The following is a 14106-nucleotide window of genomic DNA, read 5'->3' on the forward strand; positions in this document are numbered from 1 at the left end:
GATTATCTGATCCATTAAAGTGACCAAAGAAATAAACATACAGTATATAGACCTCATAATTAAAACTTCGCCAGTGTGAGTGAAGTGAAACAATCTGAATTGACTAATACAACTGTGTGAGTGAAATGATAACATATAACTGGAAAGATGACCTACCATTACAAGGAGAAAACCAATGCCTTAACACTGAACTCGAAAGTGAAATACTCTTCACTGCCAAAGTAGACCAAATACGGTCTACTGTGCTACAGATAATCATCCCCCACAACTCAGACAAGATAATTACAACTACAACTGGGAACCTAGCTCACTTTGAAACTGTCTCCCATGATATCACCAAGATACTAGAGACTATTTGCCCTTCCGGCTCCAAATAGACCCCTATCCACCACGCCTCCTAGTGGCTGTGAAAGATGCCTTTATAGACTCCATCCTTCCTCTCGTTACCTCTCTACAAACAGGCATAATGTCAGCAAACTGGAAGTCATCAGACCGATCTTGAAAAAAAATCACACTCAACCCTAACGTGCCCGCCAACTTTAGACCTGTCTCCAACCTACCCTTCATTTCCAACATCCTAGAAAAAAACTGTGTTAAACCAATTATACTCCTTCATTGACAAACAAAGAGCCCTATCCAACTTCCAATTGGGATTCAGGAAATTCTATGGTATTGAAACCATCCTTCTTGACATCATCGATGACTTCTGGAAACTTATAAATAAGGATTATGATGTCCTTCTGGTACTACTGGATCTCAGCGTGGCGTTCCAACACTACTGACCATCCTCTCCTCATTGCACGGCTCTCTGAAATTGGAATCTGATACACTGCATTTTGATGGCTCACCTCCTTCTTGAATAATAGATCCCAAAGCATATTGCTCAACGATGTACTATTGAAACTAAAACTGATCAAATACGGTGTTCCACTGGGGGCTCTACTATCCTCCCTATTATTCAATCTCTACATTAGACCAACCCTAGACGGTTCATAGAAAAAATCGCCGAAGACAAAGGCGCGCGCTGACAACTGAGCGCAAGACGGAAACACGCGCCGAAGAAAAAGAGTGTTTTTAGGGGCTCCGACGGGGGTTTTTGTTGAGGAACCCCCCACACTTTACTTAATACAGATCACGGCGGTGTTGTGGGGGGTTTGGGGGGTTGTAACCGCCCTCATTATACTGGAAACTTAATTGTTTCCCTGTGTTTTAGGGAAAAAGTGAAGTTTTCAGTAAAATGTGAGGGGTTACAACCCCCAAACCCCCCACAACACGGCGCGATCTGTATAAAGTAAAGTGGGGGGGGGGTTCCCCACCACACCCCCCATCGGAGCCCTTTAAAACAGTCATTTTCTTCGGCGCGCGCCTCCACGTTGCGCTCAGTTGTCTGCACGCGCCTTTGTCCCAGTGCGCTTTTGACCTGACACCGCCCTAGACATAGCCCACAAATACCAAATATAGATTCACTTCTTCGCGGATGATATCCAACTATACCTACCGCTAGGAGAAACCCACGACGCCCAGATCACGAAACTCTTAAAATGCTTCTCAGAAATCAGACAGATGTCTGTCAACAAATTACATGAAACACCTCCAAAACAGAACTCCTTTCGATCTGCAACTACATCCATCCCTCAACTACCATAACTTCAAAGGTCCAAGCATGCAGCCTAGGAATACTCCTTGACTCCAACCTATCGCTTGCCAACCATATCTTTCAGGTGGTATTTTCCTCATTTTACTACCTATGACAACTCCGAAAAATAAGAAGCTACTTTTCTGAGTCTAACTTCACCCAACTACTGTATGCCTTAGTCCTTTCCCGCATGGACTACTGCAATGCCCTATTCAATGGTCTCACAGTGAAGAACATACAATGTCTCTAGCATGTACAAAACGCGGCAATCAGACTTCCAAAAAACCTCCATGCCCACGACCCTGTCTCTTCACCTAATTCCCCAGTGTAAGGCCAATAGATTACAAAGAAATCTAAACATATATTGGTACTATATCCTAAGTATGTGTCACATTAGGATAAAAACTTATACAGTGGTACCTTGGAATCCGAACTTAATCCATTCCAGAACCCCGTTTGGGTTCCAAACGTACGAGTTCCAAGTCAATTTTTCCCATTGAAAATAATAGAAACTGGATTAATCCATTCCTTGGTCCCACAAATTCAGATTTTCCAATAAATATAACAGTAAACACACTGGCAGAGACAGCAAGATCGGGTCCCCCTGACAGGGCAGCAAGATCGGGCCCCTAACAGCATAGAAAGCAAGATCGGGCCCCCACCAGCATAAGCAGCAAGATTGGCAATGGCAAATGCATGCATTGCTCAGCCCAAAGCTTCCCTCCCAGGTGGAAACAGGAAGTTGCGTCAGAGGGGAAGCTTTGGGCTGAGCAACGCTTGCAGTTCCTATATGTTCGGATTCCAAAGCAAAATTTAATTTAAAAAAATTAAAAAAAATTTGGATTCCAGGTTGTTCGAGTTCTGGGGCGTTTGGATTCCGAGGTATTATAAATCTTTTACTGTAACCATGTCAAATTTAACCTCTAAACTGTATATTATGTATTTTGGTATTAGATCCCTCGTATGTGTCGAATTAGGATAAAAACGTGTATGAAAAACCCAAATACCTTGTGCTCCTTTTACGAAGCCGCGTTGGTGCCTTTTAATCACGCACTAACCCCCGTGCTAGCCGAAAAACTACCGCCTGCTCAAGAGGAGGCGACAGCGGCTAGCGCGTCCGGCAGTTTAGCACGCGCTATTACGCCTGTTACATCGCTAACGCGGCTTCGTAAAAGGAGCCCTTTGTATTCTAACTATGGCAAATCGTAACTGTATGTTACGTATGTTAACCTGTAACCCATTCTGAACACTTTGGGGAGAATGGGATGGAAAATGAATTAAATAAATACATAAAATCTTAATTACGGCCATATCTGGCCATTTCAATTCGTTGGACTAAATTAGAAGGAGACTCTGGACAAAGTCCAGTCACACTTTTATAAACCACACAGCAAATCTAAAAGCAGTTCTAGCAGTAACGGTGTCACATCATCAAACTTATCCTTACCAAAGATTAATTTAGCGGCAGTATTTTGGATTGACTGCAACTTTGAGATCAATTTTGACATAATGCTTAAGTATAATGTCATGTGAGAGTTCCGGCATCAATATACAACTTGGCAGCTAAAATTTAATGCTAAGACATGCAAGGTCATGCATTTGGGCTGTGAAAACCAGAAGGAACGGTGCAGATTAGGGAGAGAAGAGCTTATGTGCACGACAGAAGAGCGGGACTTGGGTGGGATCGTATGTGATGATCTTAAGGTGGCCAAACAGGTTGAAAAGGTGACGGCGAAAGCTAGAAGGATGCTAGGGTGCATAGGGAGAGGTATGGCCAGTAGGCAAAAGGAGGTATTGATGCCTCTGTATAAGACTCTGGTGAGACCTCATTTAGAATATTGTGTACAATTCTGGAGGCTGCACCTTCAAAAAGATATAAAAAGGATGGAGTCGGTCAAGAAATGTTTTTTTAGTCTACGTATGCTGAGGAAGGTTAGACATCTTTTTCATCATGGTCATTTTTCTGTTTTAGTTCAGTCAATTATATGGTCTCGTCTGGATTACTGCAATATTATCTGATTCAGAATACCGCTGCTCAATTGATTTTTGGGAAGTGTTTGATCATGTGACTCCGTTGCTTCAGAGTCTTCATTGGCTCCCGGTCTATTTTAGAGTTCAATTTAAATGTGCTTGTGTTGTTTTTAAAATTTTATATGATATTTTTACCCCTCTTATGCCTTTATTTTGGAACGCATACAGATTCTCTTTTGCAAGAGGCAACCATCAACTTAAATTATCTCTTCCTTCCAGGAAAGGGATTAAAGGAGTTAAGATTTTTAGTCAATCCTTGATTTTTAAGTTCTTTCAACTCTGGAATGCTCTTTCGCTTTTTTTGAGGAGTCTTGGTTCGCTTCATATCTTTCAAAAATCTTTGAAAACCATGTTGTTTGCTAAACATTTCGAAAATTGATTCTCTTGAGATCTAGTCCTTCTCTTTTATGGTCTTTATTTGTTGAAGCTAATTTTTGTAAACAGAGTCGAACTTTCTTGAAATGAGGACTCGGTATATAAAGCCAAGCCTTAGATTAGAGGAAAGCTACTAAAATGGTGTGTGGTCTTCGTGATAAGGCATATGGGGGACAGACTTAAAGATCTCAATCTGTATTCTTTGGAGGAAAGGCGGGAGAGGGGAGATATGATAGAGACGTTTAAATACCTACAGATGGAGTCTTTCATTTGAAAGGAAACTCTGCAATGAGAGGGCATAGGATGAAGTTAAACGGTGATAGGCTCCGGAGTAATCTGAGGAAATACTTTTTACAGAAAGGGTGGTAGATGCATGGAACAGTCTCCCGGAAGAGGTGGTGGAGACAGGAACTGTGTCTGAATTCAAGAGGGCCTGGGATAGGCATGTGGGATCTCTTGGAGAGAGAAAGAGATAATGGTTACTGCGGATGGGCCATTTGGCCTTTATCTGCCATCATGTTTCTATAACCATAAAGTTCTGTGACTTCACAAAGTAGGTGTAAAGAGCCTTAGCCAATAGGAAGAGGAGATGCAAATGTTAAGAGCCTTAGCCAATAGGGAGAGGAGGAGATAGTGGATGCTGCGGATGGGCCATTTGGCTTTTATCTGCCATCATGTTTCTACGTGAGCGCCCTCAGTGTGAGGTTGCAAGCTCCAAAGAACCACTCAGAACCACTCAATTAAGCAAAGCCGGCAACACTAAGTCAGCCAGCCGCACACCATCATCGAAGCGCTCACGTGGGCAAATTTCAGCAAAAACCAATAACTGCCAAAACTCAATTGTAACTCACATGGCATATAATACCCCTAACGTGCCAATCCGCAGACCCAGGGCAATGGAAAAATCGTAGAGCTGAATCAATGTCCGTTGTAATCAAGTGAACACTGGAAGGTTGCAGAAATCACCGATATTCGCAAACTAGTATAAAGTTCCATTTCTGGGTCCAACCAAGGTCCTACCAAGCAAGGTTTCAGGGCTAACACCCCTTCATCAGGAACCGGACCAGAGAAGGAAAGCCAGCAAAGGTCAGGTCAGATGGACTTCATCAGTGCTGGCTGACTATCGTTGGACATTCATTAGAGATGCTCCTAATCTCGTTTATAAAACGCACTTCAACAGCAAAACGATTCTAGAAAATAATATTTATAGGAACTCTTTTTTTTTTTTTTTTTGTAAAACTTTATTGACATTTCAAACTTTATAATGTATACAATTGAAGAATCAGAAAAAACTGTATGAAAATACATTGTTATCATCACATTATTACATTGAACAATTTTTTTATCCCCTTATCTTAATTATAAACAATAATATTATATATTATACTATCAATATAATAATTTAAAAAAAATTAATTTTACTCTTCCAAATAAATATTCCACCCTCCACCCTATCACCCTCCCTGGATGTGTAAAGGAATCTAACGAGGAAAAAAGTCATAATTATAACTCTTAAATCGGCGCAGTGCGTTACAATTATGACTTCTCATGCTCTAAATATTTGCAATTTGCTCAAAAACTATACGTGACAGGAGGAAACTGAGGCTCTTTTCATACACAGGAGGTCAAATTCTATAAAGTAGACCGCCTTTTCCTTGCCCCAGAAAGAAAGTTAAAATTTGTTGCGCAGTGTTGGCATTCTCAGGACAGGAAACCCTGGACGATGTTTGGGGACGGCTGCGAAACTGTATTCTGGCTGTCTGCAAAGTGTCCACGTAAAGCTGCAGCCGATAAAATGGACCTTTCCCCCCCCCCCCTGGCATCTATCACGGATGTAAACGAATGGGTCTCTCTGGATCGCTCTGTTTTCTGGTGTTGCAGTGCCAGTGATGGTGCCTAGGGGGGGTTCACGAAACAGCACCAGCAATCCAGCAGGCTTAATCAGTGTCTCTCGCCTTCACTCCCTCCTCTCACCCAACACTTCAGTATCACTCCAGCAAATTGAATTCCAATCCGTTGTCAGGCCAATGTATTCCCTGTGGTTTCACGCTAAAAAAAAAATTAAAAAATCCCGGTCTCTCTTTCTCCTGAACACCTTGTGATCTTGCAGTAATTGAAGCATGCGACTGTTTGTAATGGCGATGTTAAAACTCCATCTGGGAGCTAACACTAGCTGGCCTGCTATGCTTGGCAGAGATCAATCACACCTGGGAAGTTTTTTCTTGGTCAATAACTCTCTGCTGCAGAATCATTTTTCTTCTGGGATCATGTTTTGACTAAGCTTTCCAGAAAATACAGCATGAAAGCCTGCCAACCCATGCAGTTGATTTAATAAACACTTCTCCCTCCGTATTCGCGGTTTCGATTGTTCACGGTTTTTAGCTTGCTGGCTCCTCCCCCCAAATTACGTCAGCTTGCCTAGAGAAATCGCCGATTCCAAGCGTTGACCGAGAAAATCGCTGATGCCCGGCACTTTCTTCACCGTGTTTTGCCTCTCCTTCAGGAACAGGCCAGGTTTCCCGCCATGTTATTCGCGGTTTCACCCTATTCACGATGGTTCTTAATAGAAAACAGCGAAAAACATATGAAAAAGTTATTTGTGGTTTTTCTGTATTCGCGAGTCTGTTAATCCCCTACCACAGCGAATATGGAAGGAGAAGCGTACCGCATTTCTTAACAATCGTAGTCAAATCAAGGCGGTTAACAAAGTTAAAAAAACAGTGGGAACAAGATTTAAGAAAAAAAAACCCAACCAGACAGGGTACGACCGATACTGTAAACAAACTGGGACGAAAAGATATTCAGGGAAGGGATGAGTTGCAATAGTTATACGGGAAAGGGGAAATTAATAAGACAAAGGAAAAACACAAGAGGTTAAGGGGATAAAGTTGTTTTTGTTTTGTTTATTCCGGGATCGGAAGCGTCTGTTGGGATTCACAGTCAAAAGCCTTTCTGAAATAATAAGCCTTCAGCTGTGACTTGAAGGCTTTAAGAGCTTTATCCGATCTCAGATAAAGCGGTAACGAGTTCCAAAGACTCGGGGCCATCGCTGAGAAACTTGACTCGCGGTTAGCATCCGGGAACATTTGCCGAAATGATGGTACAGTTCCCAAATGCAGAGAAGAGGAACGAAGATTTGTTGCTGGCATGTAAGGAATCAGATGACTGTACAGGAACAAAGGAAGGCCAGGCGATCAAATTTAAATTGTAAGAACATTATATTTGAAAGGAATTCTATATGCCTGTGAAGGGCAATTCTATAATTTGGGTCAGTGGCATAACCTTGAGTGACCTGGGTGGGCCTGGGCCCACCCTCTCATGGCTCAGGCCCACCCTGTATAAATTGTAAGCTCTTTCAAGCAGGGACTGTTTTCTTACCGTTTGTGACTCTGTGCAGTGCTGCGGTGCATCTGGTAGCGCTATAGAAATAATTAATAGTCGTAGTACAAGGTGAAGGGGGTTTATGGGGCTGGTCTCCTGCTGCAAGCTGCCAGGAGCATATAGTGAAGTGCTTATAGTGGACTAATTGTGGCCAACATCAATAGATGTGGCCTCCTATCTGTCTACCTGGGATCTATGGTATGAGGCACTTGCAATTAGGGTTACCAGATTTTCCGTTTGGAAAAAATCTGGACCCCTTTGATCTGGCCTCAGGCCCGCCCAGTTCCACCCATCGCCACTCCATCATGCCCCAGTCATGCCCTAGCCACGCCCCAAGCTGCCTGCTCTGGGTGGGCAAGAGGGCATGCATGCGTGCGACGTGATGTCATCGCGTTGTCCTCCTGCCCGACCGCGATTTCGAGGGAGGCTTTTCAAACCCCAGACAAAGTGCTTCCGGACCCCTGGAAATCTGGTAACCCTACTTGTGGTGAGAACTTGGGTTGTATCTCCAGAATGGAGCTGAATTTGGAGACCAGCATGCCAGGATCCCACCATTGACACATCACTGAAACCATCGGCGCAGTGTGCGACAGCCTCAAAGAAGGCAAACAGAATGCTGGGCATCATCAAAAAAGGTATCACAACCAGGACGAAGGAAGTCATCATGCCGCTGTATCGCGCAATGGTGCGCCCGCACCTGGAGTACTGTGTTCAATACTGGTCGCCGTACCTCAAGAAGGACATGGCGGTACTCGAGGGAGTGCAGAGGAGGACAACTAAGCTGATAAAAGGTATGGAAAATTTTCCATACGCTGACAGGTTAAAAATGCTGGGGCTGTTCTCCCTGGAGAAAAGGAGACTTAGAGGGGACATGATAGAAACCTTCAAAATCCTAAAGGGCATAGAGAAAGTGAATAAGGACAGATTCTTCAAACTGAGGGGAGCCACAAACACTAGGGGTCACTCTGAGAAATTGAAGGGGGATAGGTTTAGAACAAATGCTAGGAAGTTCTTTTTTACCCAGAGGGTGGTGGACACATGGAACGCGCTTCCGGAGGATGTGATAGGCCAGAAATCTGTACAGAGGTTCAAGGAGGGTTTGGATAGGTTCCTGAAGGAAAAAGGGATAGAGGGGTACAGATAGAACTTGAGGTAGGTTATAGAAATGGTCAGAAACCACTTTACAGGTCGCGGACCTGATGGGCCGCCGCGGGAGCGGGCGAGATGGACCTCTGGTCTGACCCATTGGAGGCAACTTCTTATGTTCTTATGTCTATGTCATGAACCATGCAACCCCATTGACCCCCCCCACTTCCCTCAGATCAGATATTGATTGGCAGAATTGGTAGCAGATAATGGGCAGACTGTGAACCACCCTGGGGACAGATGGCTACACAGTACAATAGAGATTAGGGGGGTAGGGGGGAGATTCTGCCCCATATTGTGATTCCCGCTTTGTATGGTCATGTCCAGATAACTGTAGCTACATTAGGAAATAATCTCCTTTGGTCATTTCATCTTCAAACCCTTCCCCCAATCCCTGTAGGGCATCGGGGACTGAGCTGAATCATGAGGTCGGACATTACCATGCTAAGTCTTAGGGGTTGCTGGTTCCTCATTTGGGGAGTGTAGGTGCTTTACTTGTGTTTTAGCCCATTACATTTGTTATAGTAACGGGTGCTAGAATAGCCCCACCTATACCTTGACTCTACCCATGCCCGGACCTTGCCTCCCACTGATCCCAGTCCAACCACCTCACCTTTCACCATTTCCTTAGTCCTCTGTACTCTTTAGGCCGTCATAGATCCTCCACTGCATTTATCACCAAACAGGGCCTTTCTCTCCATGTGGGTCTGGTCTCCTGGACCCCCATTACATACCCAAGGTGGCAGCAGTGGTCCTGATGTACCAACTCCTCCTTCCTCAGTGCCCCAAAGCAGCAGCGGACCTGCCCCCTCCATCCTCCCTGAAGTCTGTCTCTCCCTATCCCCTACCATCTCTCCCTGTTCCCCTTGTAGCCCCTCTGTCCTTCTCCTCTGTCCTTCTCACCCATCTCCCAAATCTGACATCTCTCCTTTCCCGGTTCACAGTCATTCGTGCGGGGGACAAAGCCGCGCCGACATTTGAGCCCAGACAATTGGGTGCAAGACTCCAGTGCGCCGTCGGAAAAGTTAATTTTAAAGAGCTCCGACGGGGGGTGTGAGGGGGGAACCCCACCAGTTTACTTAATAGCGTTCGCACTGCCGTTGGGGGGTTGGAACCCCCCATTATAGAAGAAACTTAACTTTTCCCTATTTTTTATGAAAAAGTTAAGTTTTCTGTATAATGTGGGGGTTTGCACCCCCTCAATGGCAGTGTGAACAGTATTAAGTAAAGTGGGAGGTTCCCCACCCCCCATCGGAGCTCTTTAAAATTAACTTTTACAGCATTGTGCTGGAGTCATGCGTGCAATTGTCTGCCGAAAGGTTGGCGCGGCTTTGTCCGGCGCGCTTTTGTCCCTTCACCCTTCTTCCCTCCCTTACACCTTCCCTAAGTCTTTCTCTCTCTCTCGCTCCTTTCCTCACTTGACTCCAACATCTCTCCCTTCTCCCACTCCCTCCCCCCAAATACTGCACCTCCTGCCTCGTGGGCAATTCCTAGATGTTATTTATTTTTCCATTTTGTACAGTTAGCAACTCTAATAGTGCCTGCACTTTAAGAAAGTCCAAATAGCTGCAGGCAGTCTCCCGAAGCTAAGCTGCAACCTCCGCACTCTCTCTGGGACTCTGCCCCAGAGATTCACTGGCGACGCCGTCGCCCTGGGAGAAAGAACCGAGGTCATGTGCTCACTGTTGTTAGTGATGAGGGCTGGCATCCGGTAACTTCTGAACGGTGAGAGGCAGGGTCCGGGCATGGTAGAGGCGGGGCATGGGTGGGGTCAGGGTATAGGTGGGGCTGGGCGTGGGGGCTACCACATAGTTCCTCTGGAGTCTATCGAACCGAACCCCAAAATTTCGCTGACCCGAAGTCCAATCCCACCACCAGCGCCACCGGCCTTCCTCCCCACTCCGCCCTTCTTTGCGAGATCTCGAAAGCGACTCTGCCGCGGCCCAATCAGAGGACCAACGGCGCCTTCGGTGAGCAGAGCGCTACCAATGAAGTGCCGAGGAAAGGCGGAGCTTCGTAGCTAGCAGGAGTGGTTGGACGGTGGTGGTGTCGAATCCCAGTCCCACAACTTCACCTTTCACCATTTCTTTATATACTGTGCATGCGTGGCACGGAGGCACGGACGCACGGAGTTTGAAGTGGGAATGCGCGCTAAGGGCTTTATTATAGCGGATAGGCTAACTGGCTTGTCTAGTGAATGATTTGTGCCTGAGTTTTTTTAAGGAGAAGAAAAGGGAATTATATACTGCTCTTTGGTGGTTACACATTCAAAGCAGTTTATATATACACAGGTTCTTATTTTGTACCTGGAGTAATGGGAGATTAAGTGACTTGCCCAGGGTCACAAAGAGCAGCCTTGGGATTTGATCCCACAATCTCAGGGTGCTGAGACATCAGCTCTACCACTAGGCCACTCCTCCCTCAGGTTCTTTGTAACCTTGGTAATAAGTACAGACAAAGACCATGTTCTGGAAAATCCGCTATAATAATACCCTTAGCGCGCATGCGCACTTAAATCCTCGTGTTCATAGAAACATAGAAAGATGACGGCAGAAAAGGGCCATAGCCCATCAAGTCTGCCCACTCAACTGACCCACCCCATTAAGTCTGAGTACTAATGACCTAGTTCCTTAACTTGACCCTCGTAAGGATCCTACTAGGGCATCCCATTTATTCTTAAAGTCAATAACGCTGGTGGCCTTGATCACCTGCTCTGGAAGCTTGTTCCAGTGATCTACAACCCTTTCTGTGAAGAAATACTTCCTTATGTCACTATCGAATTTCCCTCCTCTGAGTTTGAGCGGATGCCCCCTTGTGACCGAGGGTCCTTTGAGAAAGATAATGTCTTCTTCCACCTCGACACACCCCGTGATGTATTTAAATGTCTCAATCATGTCCCCCCTCTCCCTGCGCTCCTCTAGAGTGTAGAGCTGCAATTTGTTTAGTCTTTCTTCGTACGAAAGACCCTTGAGCCCCGAGATCATCCTAGTGGCCATCCTGTGCCTCCATGGTGCCTTGTCCCCGTATGCGCAGTAAGAGCCTGTGCATGTTTCCCCAGCAACATTCCTGCCCCGAGAGGACAGATGAATGCAGGAACAAAGCCTCGGCACCAGCCAGCCTCTCCCCCTCCGGATTAATCTTCGCCGCCATACGGACTTGCTGTCTCGCTGGGGGGCCAGACTTCGGTAAACGAGGGCCCCTGCTGCCAAGATGGGCATGGAATATAGAGAGCATAGTGTCGGATCTTTACTACTTCTTGCCCTCCTCCTCCGTCGCTGACACCTGGCCCCACTCTGTCACTCCCTCAGAGCTGTGCCACCGTGGGGCATTTGTTAGGCCGGCCCACTTCGATAATGCGAGGTGGGCTGTCCTAGCAAAAGCCCCGAGGCTGCTCGGCCTAGCAGATGCTGGACAGGGAGCAGGTAAGTAGTACTACTGGACAGGGGGGAGGTAAAAGGAAGGGAGAAGGCTACTGCTGCAGATGGGGAGCAGGGAAGGGGTGCTACTGGACAGGGGGGAAGCAGGGAAGGGGTGCTGCTGGACAGGGGGAGCAAAGAAAGACAGACAAATAGGGGGCCAGGGAGTGAGACAGAAAGAAAGAAAGGGGGCAGGGAGCGAGAAAGAAAGACAGACATATATAAAGAAAGAAATGACTAAGTCTACACACATATTCTAGCGCCCGTTAATGTAAAGGACTAAAAAACTAATGTATATATATATATATTGGTAATATAAAAAAATATAGATGTATATATAATAAAGAAGGATAGATATACACTTTCCCCTTCATATTTGCAGTGATAGGGAAACAGAAATCCCCAAATAACTTTTTGTATGTTATTCGCAGTTTTTCTGTATAAAACCCTAAAAAATATACAAAACCGCGAATAACCTGACCCATTCCTGTGAAGAAAGTGCAGCGATTTTCTCTGTGCAATGCTGAGAGCAGCGATTTCCTCTGATGTAATTTTGGGGGCAGAGCGTGCAAACGAAAAACTGCAAATAATTGAAACCGCGGTTAATGAGACCGCAAATACGTAGGGGGAAGTGTATTAGCGTGGCACAACAGTAAACAAAACTTAGCAGCAAGACAGAGCAGTGAGACAGCAATTTCAGTGCAACTATTATTCTTGAGACATCACTAACAGTGCCCCCCAAAGTCCTGACTCACACTTGGAACTTAGCCATGCTTTCTATCTCACCTCTACCCTAGGAAGGTTGCCCGACCTCACCCTGTAGACTGCCTAGAAAAGTCCTTTGGCTCCCTCTGTGTTGCAGGCCTTTCCTCTCCTGCTCAGACCAAATCTTTCGAATCTACAGCTTCATCAACTGTCTCACCACATCTTCTTGTGGCCCAGTCCATTGAGTTATAACATATTTTCTCAAAAAATGTACTGCTGTGTAATTTCATAGCATTATTGTCTACACTTTATACCCTCAAAAACGATTATCGGCACAGAACAAGTGGCTTCCCAGTGGCACCAGTGTCCTGTTAATACTTCACAAATGAGCATAACCTCCACGAGGGCTCATTAAACAAAAGCCTTAGGATTACGAGTACGACCTAATGACTCGCATGTCAAAGATGTGCGAGAGCGTCAAGGGTGATGAAGATTCGCGCGGACCCCAATGAAGCTGCAGAATTTTGCCCAAACGACGAGACCCCAATTGCTTTGAGCATTTCTAGGGGGAAATGCAATTATTGTGGCAATCTAATAAAACCAGACTGCACCTAGATGATTTGCTGTTCTTTTGTGCTCTCCCATGTTCAATCCAATAATAGCCCAAAAACGAGTCCAACGAAATGAATCGCACAAAGCTCCAAAACATAAATTAGAATTTAACTATGCCATTAAAAACTAATTTAATTTGTGAGCTGTCATTAATAGATAATAAAGACCTACATTCCCAAAAATGCACAACAATCTCTCGTGAACAGAGCAAACCCCCTCCCTCTTAATAAGACATCTTACTGAGCAGAGATGAGTTTCTTTCAAAATCATTGCCAGTTGAGGGGGGGGGGGGGCCTGAATTGATGTTTTGGGACCTAATGAAATCTGGGATGTAATGCAAAAATAAGGCTGCTTAATTGTAGCAAGAAGTAGCTTGATAATGAACAGAAGAATCAAGGAACTGAAAGGATTGGAAATCCAGGGAGCATCCATCGGACATCAGGAACCAGACGTGCAAATGTCGGAAGTGGCATCCCATCTTGTGTGATGAGAAAAGCCGAGTCTTTAAGGGTGGTAAGGGTTTTCCCACGCTGCTGGAGACGAAGAGGAAATCCTGGCGGACTGCTTTGAATGACTTTGGAGGACGGAAAGGTTTCACAATTACAGACCGAATTGCAACAAATGAAATGGTTCTGGGAGTGGGTCTCTGCCCCATCACCAAATATAGGGCAGACAGAGTATCCAGGGTAAATGTATAAAAGCAGTTGTGATTCCAACTCTCACTCATTTCATGGTTACGTTATATATAATACCACGTTTCCCCGAAAATAAGACATTAGGCACTAGGTCTTATTTTCGGGATGT

This window comes from Geotrypetes seraphini, chromosome 1 (assembly GCF_902459505.1).
Source record: "Geotrypetes seraphini chromosome 1, aGeoSer1.1, whole genome shotgun sequence".
NCBI lineage: Eukaryota > Metazoa > Chordata > Amphibia > Gymnophiona > Dermophiidae > Geotrypetes > Geotrypetes seraphini.